Source organism: Acomys minous, assembly GCF_964271855.1.
Source record: "Acomys minous genome assembly, chromosome: 6".
NCBI classification, from domain to species: domain Eukaryota; kingdom Metazoa; phylum Chordata; class Mammalia; order Rodentia; family Muridae; genus Acomys; species Acomys minous.
The window spans coordinates 56,355,289-56,381,786 of record NC_140487.1 but is presented as its reverse complement, the minus strand read 5'-3'; the positions used below and the strand labels follow the sequence as shown (position 1 = coordinate 56,381,786).

Sequence of the window (26,498 nt, the reverse complement as noted above, 5' to 3'; positions counted from 1 at the left end):
GGGAAGTTCGCACGAACTTCCTCTCTAAAGAAAATGAATCTTAGAACAAGGGTCTAGTTTACGATTTCACAGAAAGGAACAGATACATACCCTCGGAGACTCAGCTGTGCTGTACGGTCCTGTGCCCACCCTACCCCAGCCCAGTGGCCCCAGGTAGCAAGAACTTGTCACAGTATTTGACCTTGATGGAAGAAGAATGCTATTTCAACAAGAAAATCCACCCCCCCCCCCAACAAACAGGTTATTCTGCAGTTCCCAAGTCAATTCCCCTGTGAGAAAACCATGTTTCAGTCAACAAGACCTCCGGTACCTTCAGATTCTGTGAAAAAGCGAAAGAAAAAGAGAAATCTTTCCCCAATGCAGCTTTTCCATAGAAGCACTCGCTGAGTGAAGTTTAGACATCATGCCCAGCCTTTAAAGACTGCTTCCCTGTTCCGCATTGGAAGGACAGTGCCTTGGAGTCTCCCTGCAGTTCAGTCTTGAGTAAACAAGGGTCCGTTTAGTTTTCAGTGTGTTAACTTGACTCATTCCATACCATGAATTACTTTTGTATGGAGGCCACCATAAAAAAAAAAAACAAAACAAAAAAAAACCCCAAACACCGCCAAACGCTCTGCTGGCAGCGAGAGTCAGCGCAAGCTAATGCAAGCAAGCTATGCCAGTCAAAATAAACAGCAGAGAGCTGGGTGTGAAGAAAATACTAATCAGGTGTGTCCATCTGACTGCTACAACTTCAAAACTGCTGCAGAGTAAAGCCAGCTTTTGTCAAGGTCACTTACTGCTCAGAATAAAAGCTTTTCGGCTTCAACGAAAATATACAGAGAGCAAAGCGAGGGTAAAAATGGATGTTTAAACATGGATGCTTCATTTTCCACCACCTGGAGGAGACAGAACTTTCAACACCGGGTGAGGTTCCCAGGTGTTTATTCCTCTGTTCCAACGAGTTAAAAGGCCTCAGACAAAGGACAAACCGGGCACTGAATGATCTCCCATGTCATCATCATTTTCTTGAAAGCTTTGTCCTCGTAGCTCCTGTTGGAGGCAGACTCCAGAAACTCCTAGCGCTCCTCTGACTGTGAATACTCTCCTGTTAGCATTAAACTGAAGGATGTCCTCTACAGAGAGGCCCTGTTAACATCCACGCACTCCCTAGAGGATTATCACCCTGGGGCTGGGTGTTTAGATCAGTACTCTCAAATCTAGTCCATGCCTTCTATTTGGAGACTACTAGGTCACTAAGCCCATCCATTCAGAGCACGGGCTTTGAAGTCGCTTACTAGTTGTGCCACTATAGTCAGCTCATGGCTTAGTGGTTTGTTTGTTTCCAGAACACAGAGAGAATGCAAATGACAGGGGCAAGGTTGGGTGCCAGGGGTGTGGCTAAGTCAATAAACTGCTTGCTGTACAAACATGAGAACCCCAGAATCCATCTGAGGAGCTGGGCAGGGTCACAACGGCTTGTAATGCCAACACTGGGGAGGAACCCAGGCCGATCTCTATGGCTCACTAGCCAGCCAGCCTGGCCTGCGTGGTGAGCCCCAGGTCCCAATGGCAGAGCCTGCCTCAAAGAGCAAGGGAGATGGCTGCTGGGTGACAACGCCTGAGGTTGACCTTGTGCCTCCAAGTGCACGTGCAAGAACACACACACACACACACACACACACACACACACACACACACACACACTGTATTTCTGATAAATCGTCCTTAGCAATGCCAGCCACTAGCACAGGGAGAAGGTGGTATAGTAAATTTAACAGCTAACCCAGGTCTCGTCAGGAAGACTGAAAGTGCTGCTGCTCACTAAGCATATAGCCCTCGTGAAAGCCACTGCTGAGACTGAGGGGGCAATGCTCATCTGAGAGAAGTGCTGCTCTCCTTCTCCCCTAGAACTTGCCCTGTTGCAGGCACCAATGACCCCCTACTATCTACTTAGCCCCACTGAGGAACCGTCTTGTTGCCTACAGCAAAGTAAGGTTGGTACCAGTATAAAACCCTCTGGTCCTTCGTTGTCCTCCCTGCCCCCAGCCCCACTTCCTAATTAAACCTCTTATGTAGCTTCCTGATACGATATTCAAATCCCTTCTTAGAAGAAGGGTTCTGTTCATGTCCTGGACCAGTTTCCCTGCCTGGGCTTTGTCAGTCTCTTATGCCCATAGACTGAATTTCTATTCTAAGTTGGGATGCGTCCACCCTAAGAGCATAAGCAATAGGGAGATGAACACACTTCTGCTCTTTTACTAAACTATTTGTACCAAATGAAAGATTGTTCTTAAATATACATAAATAGAATATTCTTTGACATTATAAAAGAATTAAGTACAGACGCTTACTGCAGTGTGGGAAAACATTATGCTAAGCCAAAAAGAACAATTCACGGACGCACACAGCTCACATGATCTCAGTTATGTAAAATGTTGACAGCAGGCAAGCTCATAGAGATAGAATGTTAATTACTAGTTGTCAGGCCCTGGGCGGGGGGGGGGGGGGGGGGGCGGGGCAGAAAGATGAGAACTTACTGGTAATGGGGCTCAGGATTCTTTTTGGGATAGTAAAATGTTCTAAACGCTAAAGTGAAAATAAGTATATAACCCTATGGATATACTAAAATTCATTAATTGAAAACCTTAACAACATAATTTTATGGTGCATAATGAATTCTATATGAACAAGGTTATTATAGAAACAAATCTAACTTCAAAAACAAACGGAACAATGTTCGGAGGCTGGAGTACCTTGCGAGGCATCTTCTGTTTGCTCTCTCAAAGCCCCCCCTCTTCCTCTCGCCCTCTGTGCCCCTGCTGCTCCCAGGCACTCACCTCCTCCGCCAGCCTAGAGACCACATGGGTATGGAGGCTGCAGAAACCACTTTCCAAAGCTCCAGCTACTGTGGCCCAATAGTGTCAGGGACAAACTGCCCCGATTTTCTAGGACATCACTTTCCCCATAAACTATAGTAATTCAAATAGGAAATACAAAAGCTTTTCATTCCTCTATAAAGGAAAACACACACATACATACATACACACATACAAATAATAATAATGTTGTTGTTGTTGTTATTAATTTAACCTGTCTTTAAACTTCTAGTCTTTTTGGGGGGGGGTTTCAAGACAGGGTTTCTCTGTGTAGCCTTGGCTGTCCTGGACTCACTTTGTAGACCAGGCTGTCCTCAAACTCACAGTGATTCACCTGCCTCTGCCTCCTGAGTGCTGGGATTAAAGGCTTGCGCAACCACACCCAGGCAAACTTCTAGTCTTAAAATAGGGGTATTTTTGCCTTCTTACCACTGAACCCACATTATTTCCGACTTTCTACTCCCAGGGCTAAGCGATGAAGGTTTGTACAGTAACAATGTGAAAAGATAAGCCCGGTAGTGGTGGCACACTCCTTTAATCCCAGCACTCAGGAGGGAGAGGCAAGCAAATCTCTGAGTTCGAGGCCAGCCAGGTCTACAGAGTGAGTTCCAGGACAGCCAGGCCACACACAGAAAACTTGTCTCAAAAACAATGTGGAAAGGTGTCTTGGCAGTTCCTTAGAAAATGGAACTTTCAGAGCTGCTGAGTGTCCCTGCTTTGCTTTCCACAGTGCACCCTGTGCCGGAATGGGAGGAAAGAAGATAGTCCCCCATTTAAATGACTGAGGATGGAGGAAGAGGAATTTGTGCAGAAAAGCAGACAGCTTTACTTGTTGAACATAAAAAAGAGTGCTCTTGAGGGAGAAGTACAGCAACGGCTAACATCAAGCTTTGCTTCCCGAAGGCATGCTGCTATGTGGTCAAGCCCCACTTCATGCTACATGTGTGCTGAACACATTTGTTTTATTCGATTTTCATCGCAATTCTCCCTGCCTTTCCAGGATGCTTCCAACCCCAAGGCCTGGAAAAGGCTGGCACACTGCTCCAGGATTAATTTGGATGAATGCCTGCTCTAAAATGCCTTTTAGGTTTGTTACTATGCCCAAAACTCTACCACTAAATCCCGTCATTAAGTGTTAAGGTTCTTCTGGGCAGGTGTTCTTTAAGACCCATTCACATATGAGTGACGACAGCTTCATGGATTCTGGAATTCAGCCCTAGAACCATATAGAAAGGACAGATAATGGAGACCAGACAACCCAATTTTGAATCTCCCAATGTGTCCCAAGATACTCTGAAGGTCATTAGTTATAACCCTGTTTCTTTCCCTCCCTCCCCCCACTCTGAGTGTGTGTGTGTGTGTGTGTGTGTGTGTGTGTGTGTGTGTGTGTGTGTGTGTGTGTATACACATGCAAACATTGAACCTGCAAGTCACTTATGTAACTAGACTTGCTGGCCAGCAGGCCCTGGTGGTCATCTGTCCCTGCCTCTGCCACACTTGGCTTCTTTACGCTGGAGGTTGGGATCAGTTCCTTCTGCTGTTGGGGCATTGGACCATCTCTCCAATTCCTCGGAGGCCATGGACGTACAATCTTCAGAGCCTCTGTTTTACTGCATTAGGTCATTACTGACCAGCTGCTTCACAGGCTTCTGACTAGACATTCTCAGTCAGCTCACCCTCTGCCAAGACGGAGAAGGAGCAAGTGGTTTGCCAAGTGTCCCATGGTCAGGAACCAAGACTTGAACACAAAATGTTGGTGTTCTAATAAGCACCCTGTATTCTCCTCACTCTTCTATCTCAGGCACAGTTAGGAAGTACCCCAAGAATGTTTGCTTCAGGTAACCCCCACGCCCAACCACTTATTTTACTTTCCAGATATAGTTTCACTAATGCCATCTTAGATCTAACTTTTAGATGTTTTCTGCTTGCTTGTAAAACGGCCAAATTGCCAGCTTTCCAAGAATATCTTGTTCCCTAAACACCAGTCATTGAAGAGGATGCAGAGAAGATTTCAGGTTAGAATTTCAGGCATCGCAAAGCTGGGGAATCGGAGGTGGATTCAGAAGAACTATCTTAAGTTTGGAAGATATAAAAGATACCTTCGAGCAAATGGAAGCCTGTGCCCTGTGCGTAGGCTTGTATTTCTGTGAGCAGAGCCGTTGGGGCTCCGGGGGACTCTTTTCCCATGTTCTTGATCTGAGTCTTCAAATGAAGAGCTTCAAATCCCCCACCCCCATTTGATGGGCTATCTCATCACAAAAATGAAAGACGATACTCTGTGGTGCAGACAGGGAGAGGGAAGGAGAAAAAAAAAAAAAAAGACTGGTTGTAGCCACCAGTCCTTCACTCTGGACTTAAAGAGAAGGTTGGTGAGCCCCGCTCTTTAAATTCTTCTCAGTCTGGTTTCCCTGACAAACCTGTTTGATGGGCATCAGGGACCTGAAGCCAGCTTCCTAGGGAAAAAGTATCCATCACTCATGCGCCATTGGATTTCTCTGACAGACAATCACATTCTGCAGAGCCCGGCATAAGCACGTCATTATTAAGACTTGCCTTAGCATTTCCTAACTGATCACGGATGCTGCGGTCCTTGGTGGCTCCTCTCTCCTGGCACTGTTTGTAGTTATTTGACCTTTTCTCAGTGGATAATCCACACAAAAAGCCCTAATTACTTCCCCAGCTTTGGCCAGCCAGCAGTGCGAATAATCAATGGGCCTCATTTCGGTATTGCACAATCAGACGCTTATGGCGTTTAAAGAACATTTTTCCATTGACCTGCCACAGCTGTAGGACAATTACCAGCGGCAAAGCTGCTGCTGTAATCACAAGATGACCAGGTGACCTTGTGGGTTTAAAGTTGATGACTGGGCCCTTGACTAGGGCATAGTCATGATACAGAACATATTTGAGGAGAGAAAGGACACCTCATTGTATACTAATGTGACATGCTTGGCCCCAAGAGCAATGTTCTGAAATATTGACAAAATCACAAGACTCATATTGGCAGGTAAAATTCTGTATTTGTATCCGTGGCTCAGCTACTTCCTATTACACCTAAAACAGGGAATGAGTCAGATGGAGGTTGCTGGACTCCTGTAGTAGATCTTTTTACACCTTTTCTCAAAGTAAATGTGAAGATAATTTTGAAGAAAGATAACTTCCAGTTAAAAAAAAATAACTCACAGCATGTTCAAATTGTAATAAATCCTTATCAATCCTCTAAAGACAACACAATGTTCACTATTAAAAAGATGTGATGGGAAGATGGGCACCGTGGCCCAAACCCTCAGTCCCAGCACTTGGGAGGCAGAGGCAGGTGGATCTCTGAGTTCCAGGACAGCAGGGCTGTTATACAGAGAAAGCCTATCTCAGAAATATTAACGAGCTACCAAGGTATACATAAAGACAACTATGAACTTCAGTTGTAGGAAAATAGAAAGTGCGAATATTTTTGAGGCTACATTGGGGCACGCTACTGACAATCTTTTGGAGCCAAGGAGTCGTCATCTAAACGCTGGCCAAGGGACCATGCGGTGTCCTTACGAAAGCCTACACATTCTCAGGAAGGTTGGGAAATGTGTTTCTCCAGACAAATTTGGAAAATGGGTTTGAGGTGGGGTTTTTTTCTTTATTATTAGTTTATATGAAAATTGACTTTGTGAATCTTGTTTCATGCCTGAGAATGGGAGTGGGTGGGCCCTCTACAAAGGTTTTTTCCCCCCAGTTTTGCTTACTTTCTTAAGAAAAAATGAACAGAATAAGATCAGTAAAAATAAGCAAGAAGACAAAACAGTCAGGACAATGGAACAGTCATGCTCCTGGCAGAAAGGATGCAGGAACGGAAGTGTCCTAAACCAAGGACACAGCAGAGGAGAGTTTGAGAATAGAAAAAGCCCCAGATGAAAGCAAAGGAAGGGAGGGCGGGAGGTAACGCACTGCCACCCCGTCCTTTCCAGGCTCCACGGCTGTCCTGGTTTAGACAGAAGAAGGCGAAGCAGCTCATCAGCATGCAGTTGATGATTTATCCAGCTTGCTGTCAAAGACAGCACTGTCTAAAGACCCAGCAGAGAATGAGGAAAAACAGGCAGGCCCCTGTGAGCAAGCCAAGAAGGCAAATCACTGAGAAAACATGCACAAGAGAGCACCGCTCGTCTGATGGTGTGAGCTTGATTAACCCCAAGATGCCGGAGCTTTCATGCGTGGGTCTCCTGGGATGTGGAACCCAAGTCTGTACAGATCCTGGCAGAATGCGGTGCACAGTGTTTGTAACAAACGAGCTGGCTTTTAAACAGCGCTTTAGCTCCCCCAGGCCTCCCTGTGTTCTTCTCTGGCGTAACTCATGCTTGGCTGCTAATTACAACTTTTTCCCCTACCCGTTCTTACGGCTTTGCTGGACACTGAGACCTTCCTTTCCTCTCCTGCAAAACTCCAAGATTAGCGTAGCTCTTACCTTTATTCTACATCACTGTCTTTCCACAGCCCAGTAATTGTGCTTAACTAGTTCCAGCTCACAGTGTGTCTTGGACTGGGAGCATTGGGGGAGTTAGAATGTACCATTTTTTTCCCCCTCTGGTACATTTCATTCTGTTGTACTGCCAAACTGTTGAGGATATGAGGTCGTTATTAAGGCCAGTAGTGACAGGCAGTTGGAAATGTAAGGAGTCGGGGAGAGAGGCAGAGGCAGCACCAGTGTGAAGGGGGTCTTCAAGTTGCCGATGAGGTCACTTCATCTGCCATTCTGAAAACCCAGAAATAAGGGTGTATCGGTGAGTGGTTAGACATCGGGTGGCCCGCGTGCAGGACTGTCACCCCAGTGAGACATCAGCCACCCCGCACACTCCCTGTCATGGCTGGATCTGCCCTTGGATAGCCAGCTGCACTTTAGAGCCCGTAAACCTAACCGGGAAATTTCTAGAAACATAAACTTAAAGCATAACACAAGGAATAAAATTTATGAATCTCTGGGGACTAAGAAACTAAAAGTTTGGACATGGCTATGGGATAGACACTATGTGCAGTCAATATAATTTTTAGTGCTTTATGGATGAAAGAACTACAGTACACAGAAGTTAAATGGCAAAGATCATTACTGTAGCAAAGAACACAAAGAAACCATCTAAATTCAGTAGGTTTTCTTTCTACCAAAGCACAATTGTGTGTGTGTGTGTGTGTGTGGTATATACGTGTTTGTGTGTGTGGGTGTACATGTGCATGTGGGTGAAAGTACATAGGAGTGCACCATTATGGGTAAAAGCCAGGGGTCAACATCAGGTACCTTCCATTACTTCCCTCCCTCTTTTTGAGACAGGCTCACTCACTGAATCTGGAGGGCAACTCAGCTACACTTGCTGGCCAAGGATCTCCAGGGATCCTGTTGTTTCTGCGCCTCATGCCCCTGTGCCCCATGCCTGAGTTATGCACCGCACCTGGCTTTTATGTGTGTCCTAGGGACCTGAAATCAGCTTCTCAGGTACTTTATGGGCTCAGCCATCTCCTCCTCCACCCCACAATGCTGCTTCTTTTAAAAAATGATCGCTTTTCTAAATTAGTTATTTTAGATGTGGCCATGTGGCTCAGGCTTGTCTCCAACTCACTACGCAGCTGATGATGACCTTGAACATCTGTTCCTCCTGCCTCCTCCTCCTCCCAAATCCTGGCGTGATAAGCATGTGCCAGGATGCCCATTTTTATCCATTGCTGAGGATGGGACCCAAGAATTAGTTAAGCAAGTGCTCTACCATCTTCGGCCCCTAAATTATTTTTTTAATTTTAATTTTTAAATAATTTATTCAGATTACATCCAGATTGTTATCCCCTCACTTGTGTCTTCCTGTTTCTCCGCCACCCCCACCCCCTCCCCGCACACCCCACCTCCCTCTCTCACCCCATTTCCTTCCCCTAGACCTGTGACAGAAGGGGACCTCCTCCCCCACCATATAATCACAGCCTATCAGGTCTCATCTGAAGAACCTGTTTCCCCTTTCTCTGAGTGCTACCAGGCCTCCCCGCCCTAAATTACTTTTTAAATTACTCTTTGGTTAATATACAAAGAAATGTGTTTCACTATGACATTTTCACATGTATGTAGTTATACTCTGTTTTATTTGCTCCTTGCTGCCTTCCTCCACCCACCCCTCATGGTCTCCTTCCTCCCAACAAATACTTTCCCCTTTTGCTTTCACATCACACACATTCTATTGCTGTCTCTTATTCTGTACCTCCCCCAGCTCTTTTCCTCCTTACATTCCCCCTTTCTACTTTCATCGTTACACACACGCACACATAAGCACATACACATTAATTTAAACCTAGGTGCTGCACATGCAAGAAACGTTGTCAAAAGATACTTGTAAATAAATTAAATTTTTATGTCATTTTCTTTACTATAAGGAAATATGAGGTTGGTCTGATACAAAGAGTAAAACAGACATAGGAGAAATAAAACAGCTATTGGCCGGTTGTGAAGGTGCACATCTTTAATCTCAGCACTTGGGAGGCAGAAGCAAGTGGATCTTTGTGAGTTTGAGGCTGGCCTGGGTTACATAGTGAGTCTCAGAACAGCCAGATATATGTAGAGAGATCCTAGTTTAAAAAAGAGAGAGAACAGGAGGAGGAGGAGGAGGAGGAGGAGGAGGAGGAGGAGGAGGAGGAGGAAGAAGAAGAAGAAGAAGAAGAAGAAGAAGAAGAAGAAGAAGAAGAAATTCAAATTCAGCATTGAAGTGAACAGGCTGAGTATCCTGTGAGCATTTGTCTCCCTTTGTGTCTCTTAGTGCTGGACTTCAAATCCATGGACACCTGAACAGCTTGGAGAAAGGAAACCCAATTGTCTGGTCTATTCTTTGACTCACATCTTGTGAGATGACAGTTTCCACACTCAGGATGGATTCTTGTGTGCCTGAGAAACCAAAGGAATGCTGCACAAACTGGCAGCCTGTGTTAATATTTTCATTCAGCCATTCCAAGCTTCTTGACATAACACAGTTTTCTCCTAATCAGCCAGTTTATCTGACCATTGAGGCTGTTGATTTTCTCAGGGTTTTGTTGGCTATTTGCTCTGAGGACTTTGGCCTCATATAGCTGATAATTTAGAGGAAAGTACTGTAAGAAAGCCTACCCATGAGTACAGTGCCTTTGTTATCAGGCATTTCCAGAAAAAGACTCTGGTTAGTCACTTGGGTCTTTTATCCATAGGAAGCCAAAAATCTGAATCTCACACACATTCTTGGACATTTGATAAATGCTAAAACATGGGTTGGTTGACTATTGTACTTAACACTGTTCTATGAAATCATATCCCAAGTCCCAGTTCAGTTGCCAAGAATAACTCTCCATTGGGTCCCTTGACTAGGACTCATCTCACGACCCAGCGAGCAGCTCTCTCAGTGAGGATTAGCTATCCCTAACTTGAAATTTGGGAATGGGAAGGACATTCCCATTGGGACACAAGATGACCCAAATTGTGATCTAAGAGTCATCAAGGGACACTGGGCCTGAAATCCTATGTAGAGCTGTTAGAACCAGACTGATATGATCGGAAAAATCAGCCTCAGCCTATATTATCCAGGTCCAGGCTGTCAGCCTTTAACCATATTCAGCAAATGCTTCTTGACTTAGAAGTTGTAGTTGAGCAATCGATTTGATAACGTTTTAAAGGTGATCTAATCCAAAGACCGCATGTATTTATATAGACCTACTACTTTATAAAAGAACAAGCTATTGTCAGGCTATTCATAATAAGAGTTACAAGTTTTAAACTCCATTTTGACTAATTTTTGCCCAATGGAATATATGTACAGTATATATACAGTTATACATATAATTTCTAGAAAGTACCCTTAAAGAGAAGAAAGGCACACACGCACACTTGCTTCTGTTTGCTCGCTGAAGTGAAAACACAGTGGGAACTGAAGAAGCCATCTTGGACCACATATATACAGAGATGGTGAAACAACAACATACAAGAAGCTGAATCTTTGAGCCTTGTTCTTCACACCTTTTCACTTTATTTATGTGAGGTACAGACACATTTATATAGTATTGAAGCCACTGTTATTTAAGTGTTTCTGTAGAACCAGCTAGATCTAGTACTGGCAAATAAAAGACCATCATTATAACACTGTAACAGCACACACAACGTACTTTAGAACAGCTCCTACAGAAACTAACCCTCCACATTCCAAACATACAATCCCTTAGATGCAGAACTCCAGGCATCTGCCAAACGCATATGAAGCCAAACTTGCTATTACCCCATCGAGGATAAGGCTATTTGTTCACAGCTTATACCTCCTACAGAGAAACACTTTATAAACCATGTGAGTTCTGACTCAACTATATGAAAGGATTAATATGTTTCCATGAGAGAACTCCTCCCATAAGATTAGTCCAGTTTAAAATCACAAACTGAATACTTCATCTTCATTCTTGGCTCGGACTTCATTAATGACATAAAGGAGTTTGTAAAAACATAAACTCACAAAGGGAATAACAAAACAAAGAAAATAATAAAAAGGAGGGGTGAAGCCACAAAACAAGAGCAAGAGAAGGGGTGGAGCCACGGAACAGCAAGAGGAGGGGTGAAGCCTCAGAACAGCAAGAGGAAGGGTGAAGCCACAGAACAGCAAGAGGAGGGGTGAAGTCACAGAACAGCAAGAGGAGGGGTGAAGCCACAGAACAGCAAGAGGAGGGGTGAAGCCACAGAACAGCAAGAGGAGGGGTGAAGCCACAGAACAGCAAGAGGAGGGGTGAAGCCACAGAACAGCAAGAGGAGGGGTGAAGCCACAGAACAGCAAGAGGAAGGGTGAAGCCACAGAACAGCAAGAGGAAGGGTGAAGCCACAGAACAGCAAGAGGAGGGGTGAAGGCACAGAACAGTGAACACTGGAAAGCAGAAGAACAGAGCTAAATCCTAAACTGGCCATGAGGTCCTAAGAAACAACTTCCTTTGCTTTAGAAAACCTTCCAAGTAGCCCAGGAAAAAACATGGCTCCCCATGTGTGTTAGCTAGGGTCTTATCCCTGTGAAAAGGCATCATGAGCACAGCAACTCTTACAGAGAAAAGATTTAACTGGGGCTGGCTTACAGTTCAGCTTACCATGGTGGGACGGCTGGCAGTGTGCAGGCAGACATGGTGCTGGAGGAGCTGAGAGTGCTACATCTTCATCCGAAAGCAGCAGAAGAGGACTGTGTGACACTGGCCAGACTTGAGCATTATATGGCCTCAAAGCCCCCTTCCACAGTGACACATTCCCTCTAACAAGCCCACAGCTCCAACAAGGTTACACATCCTAAGAGTGTCATTCCCTATGGCCAAGCATTCACATATGTAAGTCTATGAGGACCAACCCTATTCAAACCACACGATGCTACATAGTTGGTCCTCCACCTGTGCACATACAGTGGATGGAAGACAAAGCAAATGAAGTTGGGAGGAAAAAGGAGAGAGAGGAGGAGTTAAAGGAAAGGAAATGAAGGATAGATTTTATTAAAGTAAATTATATACAAGAATAAATTCTGAAACACACACAAAAAAATGTAATTTAAAAAACACTCTGAAAGCAAACAGGCTAACACGAAGCTATTGTTTCTCCAGTCCCGTGCTGTAGACGCCCGTCCTGATCTCAGTAGATGGCAGGATGTTTATATTCTCCAGCAGAAGATAACTACAGGGATTCAGGATCCTCGGGACCTGTGCTGAAATTGAGGTGATAGAGGCACCATGCTACCATACTAAAAATAAGACCAGATGGAAATTTTTATACTGCACTTTAAAATCCCCCCTCCTCTTCTCCCCTCCCCTCCCCTCCCCTCTCCTCTCCCCTCCCCTCTCCCCTCCTCCCTTCCCCTCCCCTCCTCTCCCCTCCTCTCCCCTCCCCTCTCTTCTCTTCTCCCCTCCCCTCTCCCCTCCTCCCTTCCCCTCCCCTCTCCCCTCCTCCCTTCCCCTCCTCTCCCCTCCTCTCCCCTCCTCTCCCCTCCTCCCCCCTCCTCCCTTCCCCTCCCCTCCCCTCCCCATCCCTCCTCTCTCCTCTCCTCTCCATTCCCAGAATGCTAGCGACAAAACGTAAATACTCTAGGTGGGAGTTATAGGATTCCTTTAAAAAGTACAGACGAGCCACAGTGATAACATATCTATAGACTGCATGTGTTCCCTACAAGTAGCCTAACTCAACAAGTTTGATCCACAGACTTCAGTGTTGCCATAAAATCTCATTATCATTGTGTGTATTTATGTGCCTAAAATACATGGGGGAAAAAAGCAACTACATGCATAGACGATTGAAGTTATCTCCAAAAAAGATGAGGTAAAAATCATATTTTAAAAAAAGATGAGAGAAAAAAATGTGTACACGTTCTCACAGACACATACCACATACACATAATTAAAACTAATAAAAATAAACCTTTTAGCAAGTTAGTGGTGGTGCATGCCTTTAATCTCATCACTTGGGAGGCAGAGGCAGGCAGATCTCTGAGTGAGAGGCCATGCTGGTCTATAGAGTGAGTTCTAGCACAGCCAAGACTACACAGAAAGACCCTGTCTCCCAAAAACCAAATAAATACATAAATAGATCTTTTAAACTATAAGTTTTCACAACCTTAGGGCAAAGGAAAAAATATTAAAGTTTTTAGATTTAAACACACACAAGTTTAGGGCTGGGAATTAGCCCAGTGTTAGAGTGCTTGTCTAGTATCCTAGAGCCCCAAGAGTCTCAGAACCACAAAATAAATAACTAGACAACAGTAAGCTTAAGGGTCACAGTGAGCAGCCAGCAGGCAAAAGCACATGAATTTGATCCCTTGGAACCCACGTAACGGAAGGTAAGAGTGGGCTCCTTAACTTGTCCTCTGGCCTCCCAAAATGTATACAAATAAATAAATGCAAAAAAAAAAAAAAAAAAAAAAAGGAAAAAGTAAAAGCTTACCTACCATGCGCGAAGCCCTGGCTTCAGTCCGCAGAACCTCATAAAAGCAGGTAGCACAGTGCACGGCTGAAATCCCAGCACTTGGGAAGTGCAGGCAGCAGGCTTGTCCTCGGGCCTAGCCTGGATAGCACCTTGTTTTAAAGAAGAAAAGAATCATGGTGGTATTAAACTTGTAAGTAGCAGAAGCGGGAGTAAGCTAACGACGGAGAAATGTCTCCAAAGTCATAAATTTTATAAAGTAAATATAAAATTAAAATAACTCCAGTTGTTTAAGATCTTATTTCCTCCCCCGCAGGAGGCTGATAGAAGATGAGATGTGGTGGCCCACACCTTTAATCCTAGCGGTCGGGAGGCAGAGGCAGACAGATCGCTGTGAGTTCGAGGCCAGCCTGGTCTACAAAGTGATTCCAAGATAACCAAGGCTACACAGAGAAACCCTGTCTAAAAGAAGAAGAAGAAGAAGAAGAAGAAGAAGAAGAAGGAGAAGGAGAAGGAGAAGGAGAAGGAGAAGGAGAAGGAGAAGGAGAAGGAGAAGGAGAAGGAGAAGGAGAAGGAGAAGGAGAAGAGATGTAAGATGGAAGCTTCAGGCTGGAGAGATAGCTCAGAGGTTAAGAGCACTGACTGCTCTTCCAAAGGTCCTGAGTTCAATTCCCAGCAACCACATGGTGGCTCACAACCATCTACAATGTGATCTGATGCCCTCTTCTGGCCTTCAAGTGTACATGAAGGCAGAGCAATGTATACATAATAAATAAATAAGATGTAAGCTTCACGCTAACACGTCTGTAATCCCAACACTGAGGGGGCAGAGGTAGATCTTTCTGGAGGTTGAGACCAGCCTGAGCACTGTAGCTAGAAAAAGAAAGGGAGGAAGGGACAGGAATTACAGCTCAACCAGCAGACTGCTCACCTGACGTGCACAAAGCCCCAGCTTTGATGCCCACTGGCAATACTGGGTTTTCAGGAGGTAGAAATATAAGGATCAGAAGTTCAGTGCCAGCGATATAGGTGAATTTGAGGCCAGTCTAAACTGGCCACCCCATCTCCAAACAACAACACAAAATACATGGTATTGGGGAAGCTCAGGATCCAAATCAAACCAGAGGCAGATCTCCCTCAAAGCCAGGCAGCCAACTGGACCCCAAGCCAACTTCTACCTGATACCTGTCTTTCACACGGCCCAAGAATTATGTAAAGGTGGTTCATTTCTTACAATATAAATTATCTTTTAAAAAAATCAAAGGATGAATATTTAATGAGATTAAAAGTATGAGTTGAGCGGGGTAGGGCGGGGTGGGGTGGTGAGAGGACCTGGAGAGAGAATGGATATCGGTGGGGGAGGGGGAACGCATCTCTGGGACAGGGAAGCTCCCAGGAGTCTGTGGGAGTGAGGGAAGGGGACACCAACCCACCCATAAAACCTTCAGCCCAAAATTTGTCCTGCCTACAAGAAGCATAGGGATTAAGATGGAGCAGAGATCAAGGGAATGGCTGACCAATGACTGGCCAAACTTGAGACCCATCCCATGGGAGAGAGCCAACCCCTGGCACTATTAAGGATACTCTGCTATGCTTGCACACAGGAGCCTAGCTTAAGTGTCCTGAGAGGCTTCATCCAGCAGCTGATGGAAACAGACGCAGAGACCCATAGCCAAGCAATAGTCTGCGAGCTTGGAGAGTTCTGTGGAAGAGTGGGAGGAAGGATTGAGGGGAGCCGGAGGGGTCAGAGACACCACAGAAAGACCTACAGAGTGAGCTGGCCTGGGCCCATGAGGGCTCACAGAGACTGACCCACCAGCCAAAGAGCACGCATGGGCTGGACCCACGCCCTCTACCATGTGTAGCCGATGTGCAGCTTAGTCATCATGTGGACCCCCCCTAACAATGGGGGTGGGTAGGGGCTATCTCTGACACTGTTGCCTGTCCTTGGACCCCTTTTCCTGAGCTGTGCTGCCTTGTCTGGCCTCAAGGGGAGAGGATGCCCTTAGTCCTGCTTCCACTTGAGGTGCCAGGGTGGGTTGGTACCCGTTGGGGGCCTCCCTTCTCTTAGGAGAGGAGAGGTGGGAATGGAGGGAGGGGTCATGCGGGTGGGACTGGGAGGACAGGAGGGAGGGGCCTGGGATCAGGCTATAAAGAGAATTAATAAATAAACAAACAAATGGAAAAAAGTCGAAGGATGGGTATTTAATGAAATAAAAATGAGAAATTCAAACTTCAACATCCATGCATAAAGTTCTATTAGGACACGGTCACACCATCGCTTACACATTCTCCTGCTGCTTTCCTGTTGGAACAACAAAGCTGAGTAGATGAACCTGTGGCCATTTGGCCTGAAAAAAACTAGAGCATGTGTTATATGGTTGTCTATGGGAAAAGGTTGCCTTGCCCTGGAGGGCAGTGTAGCCAGCTTGGAGGACAACTGGCCCACACCAGAACAAACCGGAAGAATATCCTAGAAGGATCCTAATGACAGACTCCCCCAAAGTCTTCAGATATAGTAACAGAGACTTGTTTCACTTGGAAAGGATAGGGGACAAACTGGCTTTAAAATACATGGAAAATTAAATAGAGGAAATCAAGAACATTATTCAAACAAATAAGTTATATTTCTAAAGTGATAGAGCAAGAGATGGTATAATAATAGTATACCACACAGCTCAGCTACAAACAGCATCATCGTGCAGTCATAAAAATGCGAGCCCCGAACAGTAAACAAAACACAATTACAATATAATTCTGTGAGGATAATTGGAAAACTAGAAGTCTAATGAGAACACTGGTGAGCACAGGAGAGAGACAAATTCTCATTTTCCACAGCATACAGATAAGCATCTGAAACAAGCAGTCAAGAGGCAGCTTCGAGCGAAGATATAGTGACAGACAGCGCCAGGGAAAAGCAAGGCAGGAGGCGGCTTCCTTCTGTGGCTGAGAAGTGACCTCCTATTTCCCCTAGGAAGGTGCATGAACAATTTAATTTTTAAAACCATGGATTTTTTTTTTTGGACTCAAATACAAACCAAATTTCATTTCAACACCCAAGAAGAAAAGCTCTCACATGGATTTCTGATTGATACATCTTTACCGGGTAAGTTTTTTTTTTTTTCAAGTAATGATTATAAACATGCCTAGCCTGAAATTTTCTTAAGTCTTTAAGAGACTGAGGTCTTATTTTGCTTACCAACATTAAACAGATAAGTAAAAGTGAATGGATATTTAACAACTGATTATTGCTGAAGTCCTCAGAATCCCTTTCCAGCGCTAGGCTCTGTTTGGCTGCTTGCTGTGAAGAGGCTCTCTGAGTACCAGCTGCTCCACTTGGTCACCTAAAACCACTTAAGGCCTAATGGCAGAGTGTTTACATGCTGAGAGATGGTATTGTGAGATGGTTAACATAGGAATAGGCTATCATATTAAGTAGGTTATCCAAAGAAAGGTAAACACTTCTTAGTTCTAGCTTTAAAAATACACACAAATGTAAAATGAGCATATGGTTGTTATGGTTATAAATAAATATAGCAAGGAAGCTACTGCGGCAACAGTAACTGCCCCCCCCATACTGGTCTTTTAATGCATATTATCTTTCAAGGTCATAAAAACCTGGTATATGTATTTCCAGTGCCCTAGATCCTGTAAGAATTGCTGGGCTGGAGCAATGGCTCAACAGCTAACAGGACCTGGGCTCAATTTCCAGCACCTACAATTGCATCTCACAAGCATCTGTAAGGCCAGTCCTAGGAGATCCGACACCCTCTTCCCTGGCCTCCTCAGGCACCAGGCCTGAATCTGGCGCAGAGACACAAATGCAGGCAAACCACTCCTATCCACAGAGTGAATAAAACAATAACTTTAGAAGCGATTTGAGGATTTATGCTGATACTTGACAACCAGGTTAAAGGTGGCTTAATTAGTTAGTCTTCTGCCCAGCAGGCCTACTTGGTACTCCTGCTTTTCAGCTTGAATGCTCTTAAGTGATAATCAGCTTGTGGCAACTTGCTTTTTATCCAGGAGGGAAAAAAAAAGTTTTAAATATTCTCTTTTGCATCTATTTTTCTGAACGGGGGGGTGGGGGTTGGGGGGTGCTGCTTAGTTAAACACTAACTGTATTTTAAAATTGGGCCTTGAACTCACTTACAAGATAAATCTAAAAAGAATCAGAAAGATGAAGTCTGTTTACCTGCATCCCTAAGTAGCAATTTCGGCTTCTCCTGAGATGCCTTGTGAACACTCTCCCTGTTCTTAGTGGAATGTAGCAATTGCGGCTCAGATCACCGTCCTGGGGGCGTTACACAGTTCTGTCTGTTCCTATTCTATTTCTGCTTCATGTTGTTGTTATAAGGAAGCACTAGAGGAGTGTGCTTTTTTTTAATCAGATAAACTACCTTAACTAGTACGGCAAATTGCAGAATTATACATATAAATCGCCTGCTGCTGTCTTCAGATTGTGCCTGTAAAGATAAGAAGCATTTTCACCTTTAAAAGCAAAACAAACAGACAAAAAACAAAAACAAAAACAAAAAACAAAACAAAAACAAACAACACTTCCAATGCTCTCTTTGCCTCACATATAAATTGTCTCTTAAGGGACCAGGTGCAATGGGCAAAGGCTTAGAGGTCTGCCCAATACAGCTTTGAGTTTGGCCTTCTAAACACACTTGTTGGGTTAGAAACCACAGAAATGCAGAGCTTAGAGTTTAAAGACAGGCAAGTCATGGATTGACGCCCCCCCCCCCCACCTTTCCCCCTATGCCGCCCCTTTTGCCTTAAGGGAAAGAAAGGGAGAAACTGAACGGATATGAATTCAGTTGCTTCGCCTGTGGTCCCCACTGCCTGCACAGGTGCCTGGAAGCACCACAAATCCACATCAGTGTGAACATACGAGAAAGCCAGAATTTGGGAATGAGATCTGACCCGTAGGCAGCCCTCCAGCTTGGCTGCAGAGGCAGGGTGAACAGCAAGCTCACTGGAAACACGCAAGTGGAAACACTTGATTAGCTGGTGCATTTCTAATGAGTGCCGCTTCTTCCAGGCAGGTTTGGAGACCGTCCCAGAGGGGCAGTTCTGGCATTTCAGTCAGTCGCCTTCTCCAATAGCTGTGGGATGTGGAATGCCTGCATGAGGCTATAGGAGACCTTTTCCTCTCCGATAGTCACTACCAGACGCAAAAAAGGGGATGTGTCCCTGCATGCTCCTGTTGGTAAACTCTAGGCCAAGAAGAAAGAAAACAAGATTGATTTAGGTCCCAACAAGACAGGAAAAACACTTACTTCAAAGGAGACGAGTGCAGGTGGCCAAGTCACTGTGAATGTAACACATATAGTACTCGGTATTCTCATGATTGTCACATGGTTCTCCCTGCTGTATGTAGTTTGTTTTACACATGTATAATAAAATAAAAGTATATATATATATATATTTTTTTTTAAAAAGATTGATTTAGGTAATAAATCCAAGATGCTTGCTGAGTGAAATGTCGGGTAGCTTCAGGTCACGCCTTGTCCATCATCAGCCCATCAAGTGACGCTTGAACCTGGGATGACCAGGTCAACTTCTGCTGTGGTACCTAGTGGGAAAGGAAATGCATAGATGACCTCTCAGAATGACAGTGACTGGGTGGAGCTATGGTGATTCCACAAGCCCTGGCCATTGTCTGCCTTAGCCAGAGACTTCCTCTGTCCCAACAGCTGAATGCTAACTCACTCAGATCTTGACACCAGGGAAACAAAAAAAGCCTTTGGGATATCAACTCCCTGGGGACCCGGGTCTGACTAGAATTGAATTTCACTCTGCTTAGACCATGTCAAAAGGAAAGAAGGAAACAGGAAAAGAAAGGCTTACAGTAAATGAAGGCTTTGAGTGCACTGTGTCCTTTCGTTTGCATATAAATGAATATGGATATGAATGTAGCCACCACATAGGCTACTGTCACCTCTCTCCTCCCTCCTGTCCCAGGGACACTGTCTCTTTCAGTGACTCGGACTAGAATTCATCACAAAATACGAGTCCACCGCATTCTGTTTGGAATCAGTATCACATATTTACTGTTAATTTGTCATGCTCTCATGCGTGTGCTTGTTGTGACTCATAGTCCTTGAATTTACTCCGAAGATTTGGAATGCCATCAAATACCCGAGATCAAAAGGCTTAAAATTTTTGTTTGCATTTATACATGCAAAGCTTACAAAGTTCTCAAAGGGACCATCAGTAGGAGCATTCTTCAAACCCTTGTTAAGTTGTCAACTGTCAAAGCCTCACGCTGAAATCACAGAAGTTTGTTTTCACAGGGAAAGAACATGATGTTAATTTTAAGTTTTGTTAAAACTTGATGGTGGACATGCACATTTTTTTCCTCATCGTCTTACTTAAAATATAAGTGTAATTGTTAGTCATGGCTAAAAAGGAGTTTAAAATCGTCAACTTGTTTTCTTTCTCTGAGAGACAGATGTAGAGGCTGGCTTAAGGATTGTAAGTGAGGCAAACAAAGTGGGGAAACTGGTATTTTAGGCACATTATTTTAAATCACTCAAGTCCCCAGAGAAACCTTGAGCAACAGCTGTAACTTTGATCATCTTAACACTGCTGAAAAAAATAATATGTATATCCCTAAAATTAGCCATGAGCTGAGAGACAGAGTGGTAAATTACATTCTTTAATCTGCTTGTCTTACCATAAGATGGCTCAATTAACAATGAAACCTCTCGGCAGACAGTGCTAAATCAGCGCAGTAAAGAGAACATGATTTCAACCTTCAAAATCAGAAGTTCTGCTATATTATAAGGTATGTGTGCTTATTAAATTATTTTATACATCATTACTATCAAAATAAAATTGATTTAGCCACTCCAAAAAAAAAATCTAAATTCACTTTAAGTGGTTGGTTTTTTCTTTTGTAGAAAGATTTATTGTATTATTTTATTATACATGTGTGTGTATGTGTGTATGTGTATGTGAGAGCAGTGTCCTAGGAGTCTAGAGAAGGTGTCAGATCCCCTGCAGCTGGAGGTATAGGCAACTGTAAGTGACCTCAAGTAGGTGCATGGAGCCCAACTCAGGCCCGCCACAAGATCTGTGAGCACCCAACAACTCATACAGCCTTCCTGCTTTTATGAATTAACAAAATAAGAAATAAGATGCCAGACAGCAGATAGTAGATAGTATGAGGTCTATTAAATAATGAGCATGGGGACAGAAGGAAAGAGGAGAGGGTTACCCGAGAGAGAGAGAGAGAGAGAGAGAGAGAGAGAGAGAGAGAGAGAGAGAAATAGACAGACAGACAGAGAGAGACAGAGAGGGGAAAAGGGAGTAAAGGGTTAAGAGAGAGGCTAGGAGGGTCTTTCCTTTTATATGCCCCGCCCCTTGCAGGTAGGCAATGGCATCACAGGTAGGCAGACTGAAACAGAATCTTAACATCTGCCCTGACTAGTTTATTTTCTAAATAACTTATTTTCCCCTATAACCTTTTGAAACATCATTTAAATGATAAAAGATGGAGATTGTTATTTAGATATCTTACCAAAAAAGAAGACGCCAACTTTTAAAAATGACATTTATTGATGAATTATTTCATGCTTTTTTCCCCCCTGTGTCAGGGTCTTGCTCTTGTTACCCAGCCTGGCTTTGAACTGTTGAGTTATAGCAGTTCTCCCAGCTCAGTTTTGCAAATAACTGAAACTACAGGCCACCCCTCTACTCTAGATGTCTTAATGAACCTGGTATTAGAGTTCACAGAGCGTGAAGATGAGTAACATTGTCTGTTACATGTGAGCTTCAAAAGGGGAGAGATTTCCAAGACAAATAATCACTGTTCTGCCTTAAACTATTCAGTGATAAGCTGGGCGTGGAGGCGTATGCATGCCTTTAATCCCAGCACTCGGGGCAGAGGTGTGAGGATATCTGTGAATTCACTATGTAGCCAGTGTGGTCAACGTAGTGAGTTCTAGAACAGCCAGAGCTACATAATGAAACCCTGTCTCAAAATGTTAAGTAAGTAAGTAAACACATTCAATAATAAATATTTTGCTAACATAAATTTTAAATATTCATTTTGTGTGCATTTATGTGTATGTGCACTGTACATATTCAGCATCCTCCATAGGTCAAAATAGGTCCAGGGTCCCCTAGGCCTGGAGCTACAGATGATATAAGGCACCCTGTGGGTGATAGGAACTGAATGTAGATCTTCTGTAAGAGTAGTCATCTCTCTAGCCCCTCTGCTACTTTTTCTTTTTAATGTTAAGCCCAAGATAACAATAGAATTAATACTAGCCAAAAAGGAAAAGTACAACACTGACTTAAAAATAAAATCTCTGTGTGTCTTTGTGTGGGTGTGGGCACATTAGATGCCCTGGAGTTGGGGTTACAGGCAGTTGTGAATCACCTGATGTGGGTGCTGGAACCTGAATTTGGTCCTCTGTAAGAGCAGCCAGCCCTCTTAATCTTCAAGCCATCTCTCCAGCCAGGGAATCATCTAGTGGAGAAGCACAGGAGCTGTGCTAGAGAGGAACATATTCCTAGTGAGCACAGGACCTGGCTTAGGTCCCTAGCACCAACATGTAAGTTGGCTTAAATTTTTTCTTTTTGTTTAAAGTAGTATATTGGAAACAGTCACTTCCACTCAGGAGGTCATGGAAAGTCATGGGGCTGTGATTAGTGTACTGCCTAGCACTTCTGCATGCACGGCCTAGCACTTCTGCGTGCACGGCCTAGCACTTCTGCGTGCACGGCCTAGTACTTCTGCATGCACTGCCTAGTACTTCTGCATGCACTGCCTAGCACTTCTGCGTGCACGGCCTAGTACTTCTGCATGCACTGCCTAGTACTTCTGCATACACGGCCTAGCACTTCTGCATGCACGGTCTAGCACTTCTGCATGCATGGCCTAGTACTTCTGCATACATGGCCTAGCACTTCTGCATGCATGGCCTAGCACTTCTGCATGCACTGCCTAGTACTTCTGCATGCATGGCCTAGCACTTCTGCATGCATGGCCTAGCACTTCTGCATGCACTGCCTAGTACTTCTGCATGCATGGCCTAGCACTTCTGCATGCATGGCCTAGTACTTCTGCATGCACGGCCTAGCACTTCTGCATGCACTGCCTACCATGCTGCATCACCTACTATTTCCCATTTGACATTTCTGGAAAGACTGCAATTTCGTGCCTCTAAATTTTCAGTCTAACACTCAGTTAACTAAACCATGGGTGACTGCGTGGTTGTAAATTGTGCTTTTAGGAGGGATAATTGTGCAGCAACTCATTCAGCAGCTCGCTTTCCTTGGGAACACATTCCATTTGCTTTCCTTATGCTTCCTGACCTGTTTATTGCAATTAGCAGGAAATGCTTTTGTCATTTCCACTTGTCCTACTGGTTGCCTTGTACTGTAAACAATCTTCTTAGAAATGCCAGCCGGGTGAAGATGAGCACTTCCGGGAATATAGCTGGGACTTGGCTTGCGTTGGGACGTTGTAATCGAGCATGTGAAGGCATAAAACATTCTAAAGAGAACTGTTAATGTATGTACTCACAGACTGCAATTTCAAATTAAGATGTTGCCAGGCACTACCACGCCTGTTTCTGTGCTCAGCCTCATTGCTTTAATCCTCTGCGGGGCCAGTAAGGGAGAGAGAAGTCCAACACAGACTCAGGAGAGTCCACGTAAAAAGAAATTTGGGCTGGAGAGCTGGCTCAGTGGTTAAGAGCACAAGGACCCAGGTTCAATTCCCAGCACTGACATGGAAGCTCACCACCTCCTTGGGCATGGAGCACGAATGTGGTGCACAGACTTACATGCAGGCAAAGCACTCATACACATAAAATAGTAAAAATAAGTCTTAAAAGCTTTTAATAAGAACAGCTAATGGCATTGGTTCAACTTCGTTACAGTGGAGCTGCAGAGTGCTCTGGTTAAGAGTACTGGCGGTTAAGAGGATGTTAAGAAGACAAGTCCAATTCCCAGCACCCACATGGCAGCTCACAATCTAACTCTAGTCCTACAGAGGCTTTCTTCCGGCCTCTGTGAGTACAAGGCATGATCATGATGCACAGATGTACATGCAGAAAACATACCCATACACATAAAACAAACATAAATCATGCTTTTAAGCTCCTAACAGTAATCACTAGGAAATTTTTTTTCAGCATTTTTGATTACTCAGGGACAGCAAAACACTAAATTCACAACTAATAATGTCTAATTTGCTATCAGTGGTGTTGATGGGAAGAAATATAAAGAAAGGTCCTTTTGCCACCAAGATGGCCCAGTGGGTAAAGGCACCTGCTACCAAACCCAACCACTGTAGTTTCATCTCCAGGGCCCACAGAATGGGAGGAGACAACTCACATCTACCCATGCACACCAGACACATAGATGACTGATTGACTGATAGATAGATAGATAGATAGATAGATAGATAGATAGATAGACAGACAGACAGACAGAGGCAGACAGATGGTTGATAGACAGACAGACAGCTAGATTGCAGATAGATAGATAATACAGTGTTTTTTTTTTTAAAGGGCCCTCTTCAGCCAGGAGACCTAGTGGTTCAGGCCTATAATCTCAATGATTGGCTGAAGCATGAGCAAACTGTCTGGACTGCAGATCAAGTTCAAGACCAGCCTGGATGATTTAGTAACCCTCCTCTCAAAATAAAAGTACATAAAGGGCTACAGCCTAGAGCACTTACCTGGCATATATGTTTAATCCCCAATGTTAAGAAAGGAGAAGAAGAGAAATAAGAAAAAGGGTTTTTAATTAGTTCTTCCACAGGCCAATATAATCCTGGGTAAAATCTGAGTCATTAGAGTTCAAATACATGATGTGGAATTTAGTTTCATCATTGGCTGAATTGTAATGCATTTTATTCTTTGAAAATCAATTGTTAATATAGATCTGCTGTCAATCATAAATATTTTAACATAACACCCTACTTATTAGCTAACTATTAGAGTTGATGTTAGTACTAAAATCTTTCCTTCAAGGGATGTGATAACTATTGAGATGTAAAATGAATGAATTAATTTAAAAAAGAAATATTTAGACCATGAAAGGAGCTTCAGTTGTAGCTCTTATATTTGGAATGTATTTTCTTTTTTTTAATATTTTTTCAAGATTTATTTATTTATTATGTATACAGTGCTTGCCTGCATGACAGAAAAGAGCATTAGATGGTTATGAGCCACCATGTGGTTGCTGGGAATTGAACTCAGGACCTCTGGATGAGCAGTCAGTGCTCTTAACCTCTGAGCCATCTCTCCAGCCCTGAACGTATTTTCATTCACTAATAAAAATACACATTTACATACATTTAAAAAAAATAAAATCTTTCCTTAAACGTCAATACTCTTTAAAGTTCCTTTTTCCACTATAGCTTTAGTATATTTTTGAGGTGGTAGTTTGGGACTATCATCCTCCTTACACTACAATAGCTCCTTACTCTTTCCAACTAGCTCTAGAACTTACCAGAACCTTCTCTGCAACTCCTAATTGCACACAGCATTTAAATATCAAACACGCCAAGTATTGACCACAGAAATGCCCCAAAAGAGGAGCAAGTTCATCACTTTCACTCTCCCAAGAGGACAAAGGAAGAGGAAACAACCCTCCTTTTTTGTTACTGTGGTAACGGTACCCTAATGAACAAGCACAGGTGAGAGAAGACAAAGTTCAAATGTAAAGACAGCCAAGAGTAATGAAAGATGCCTTTCTTTCCTAAGACCTCCCTTAGCAGCAATATCTTTCTCAGTCCAAGAAAGGAGACTAGCTAATCATCAGAGGAAGGCAACTTTGTTCCTGTGTGTACATCTAGGATGGTGGAGGGGTCCCCGGTGTGAGGGAGAACCAATGGTGACTTGCTTACCAAGCACAAGGATGTTGAGAACCCACAATTGCCATCTCGTGTGTTTTGTGCTATCTACCTGTCAATCCGATAGCTCTGCCTTAGTTGTCTTCCGGACCCGCATGTTACACTATTCACTCTATTATCATTGGAATAACAAGTTGCCGCAAACCTAGTGACTTAAAACAACTGTTGTGATCGCAGGGCCCCCAAAGTTATACATGAAAAGATTGATCCCAGAGCCAGGCATGGTGGCGCACGCCTTTAATCCCAGCACTCGGGAGGCAGAGGCAGGCGGATCACTGTGAGTTCGAGGCCAGCCTGGTCTACAAAGCGAGTTCAGGACAGCCAAGGCTACACAGAGAAACCCTGTCTCGAAAAAAAAGAAATCTTGATCCCAGAGTGATGGTATTTGACAATGAGCCCCTTTAGAGGTGTCAGGCCATTAGCACAAAGACTTCATAGTGGCATTAAGGCCTTTCAAGAAGAGGCACCGAGCCTGATGCTTCTTTCTTTGTTGTCTACCATGTAGGGAGCCAAGGAGAACACAGCACCTTCCTTCAAATCAGGAAGTGGGCTTCCATCAGACACTGGATCTGTGAGCGTCTTGGTCTTGAACTTCTTGGGCTCAAGAACTATGAAAAATAAACACACACTAAGTCTATGATAGTCTGTAGGCATATTTTTTAAAATCTATTTTTATTTGGGTTTCTTATATCTCTTTCTCTCTACTCCTCCCCAATCCCTTCCAACACCCCAACACCAGATAGGAGAGAAAGATTAATGAAGAGAGAGCACGTGGCTTTCCTTAGCTACTTCCTGCTGTTTAGGGTCATTGTTCCTTGGGCCAAGTCTGACATTCGTTTCAGGATATCTCTGACTT

At 44.0% G+C, this 26,498-nt stretch overlaps 1 protein-coding gene and 1 long non-coding RNA gene across 3 annotated transcripts in view; one reads left to right on the top strand and one right to left on the bottom strand.

The window, feature by feature from the left end:
• Positions 1–14,353, top strand: part of LOC311598889 (uncharacterized protein) — a 62,385-nt gene extending 48,032 nt beyond the window's left edge. For both annotated transcript variants that reach the window (XR_014779690.1, XR_014779691.1), the window contains exon 3: positions 14,075–14,353. The gene's annotated coding sequence lies outside the window, so the exon portion shown is untranslated. The remainder of the gene's footprint in view (positions 1–14,074) is intronic.
• On the bottom strand, positions 10,855–18,211 carry LOC311598890. Its single transcript, XR_014779692.1, has 3 exons — positions 17,954–18,211; positions 13,784–13,910; positions 10,855–12,550 (listed from the first exon to the last, which is right to left on the bottom strand). It is a non-coding gene; the product is annotated as an uncharacterized lncRNA (long non-coding RNA).
• Positions 18,212–26,498: the final 8,287 nt, after the last annotated feature.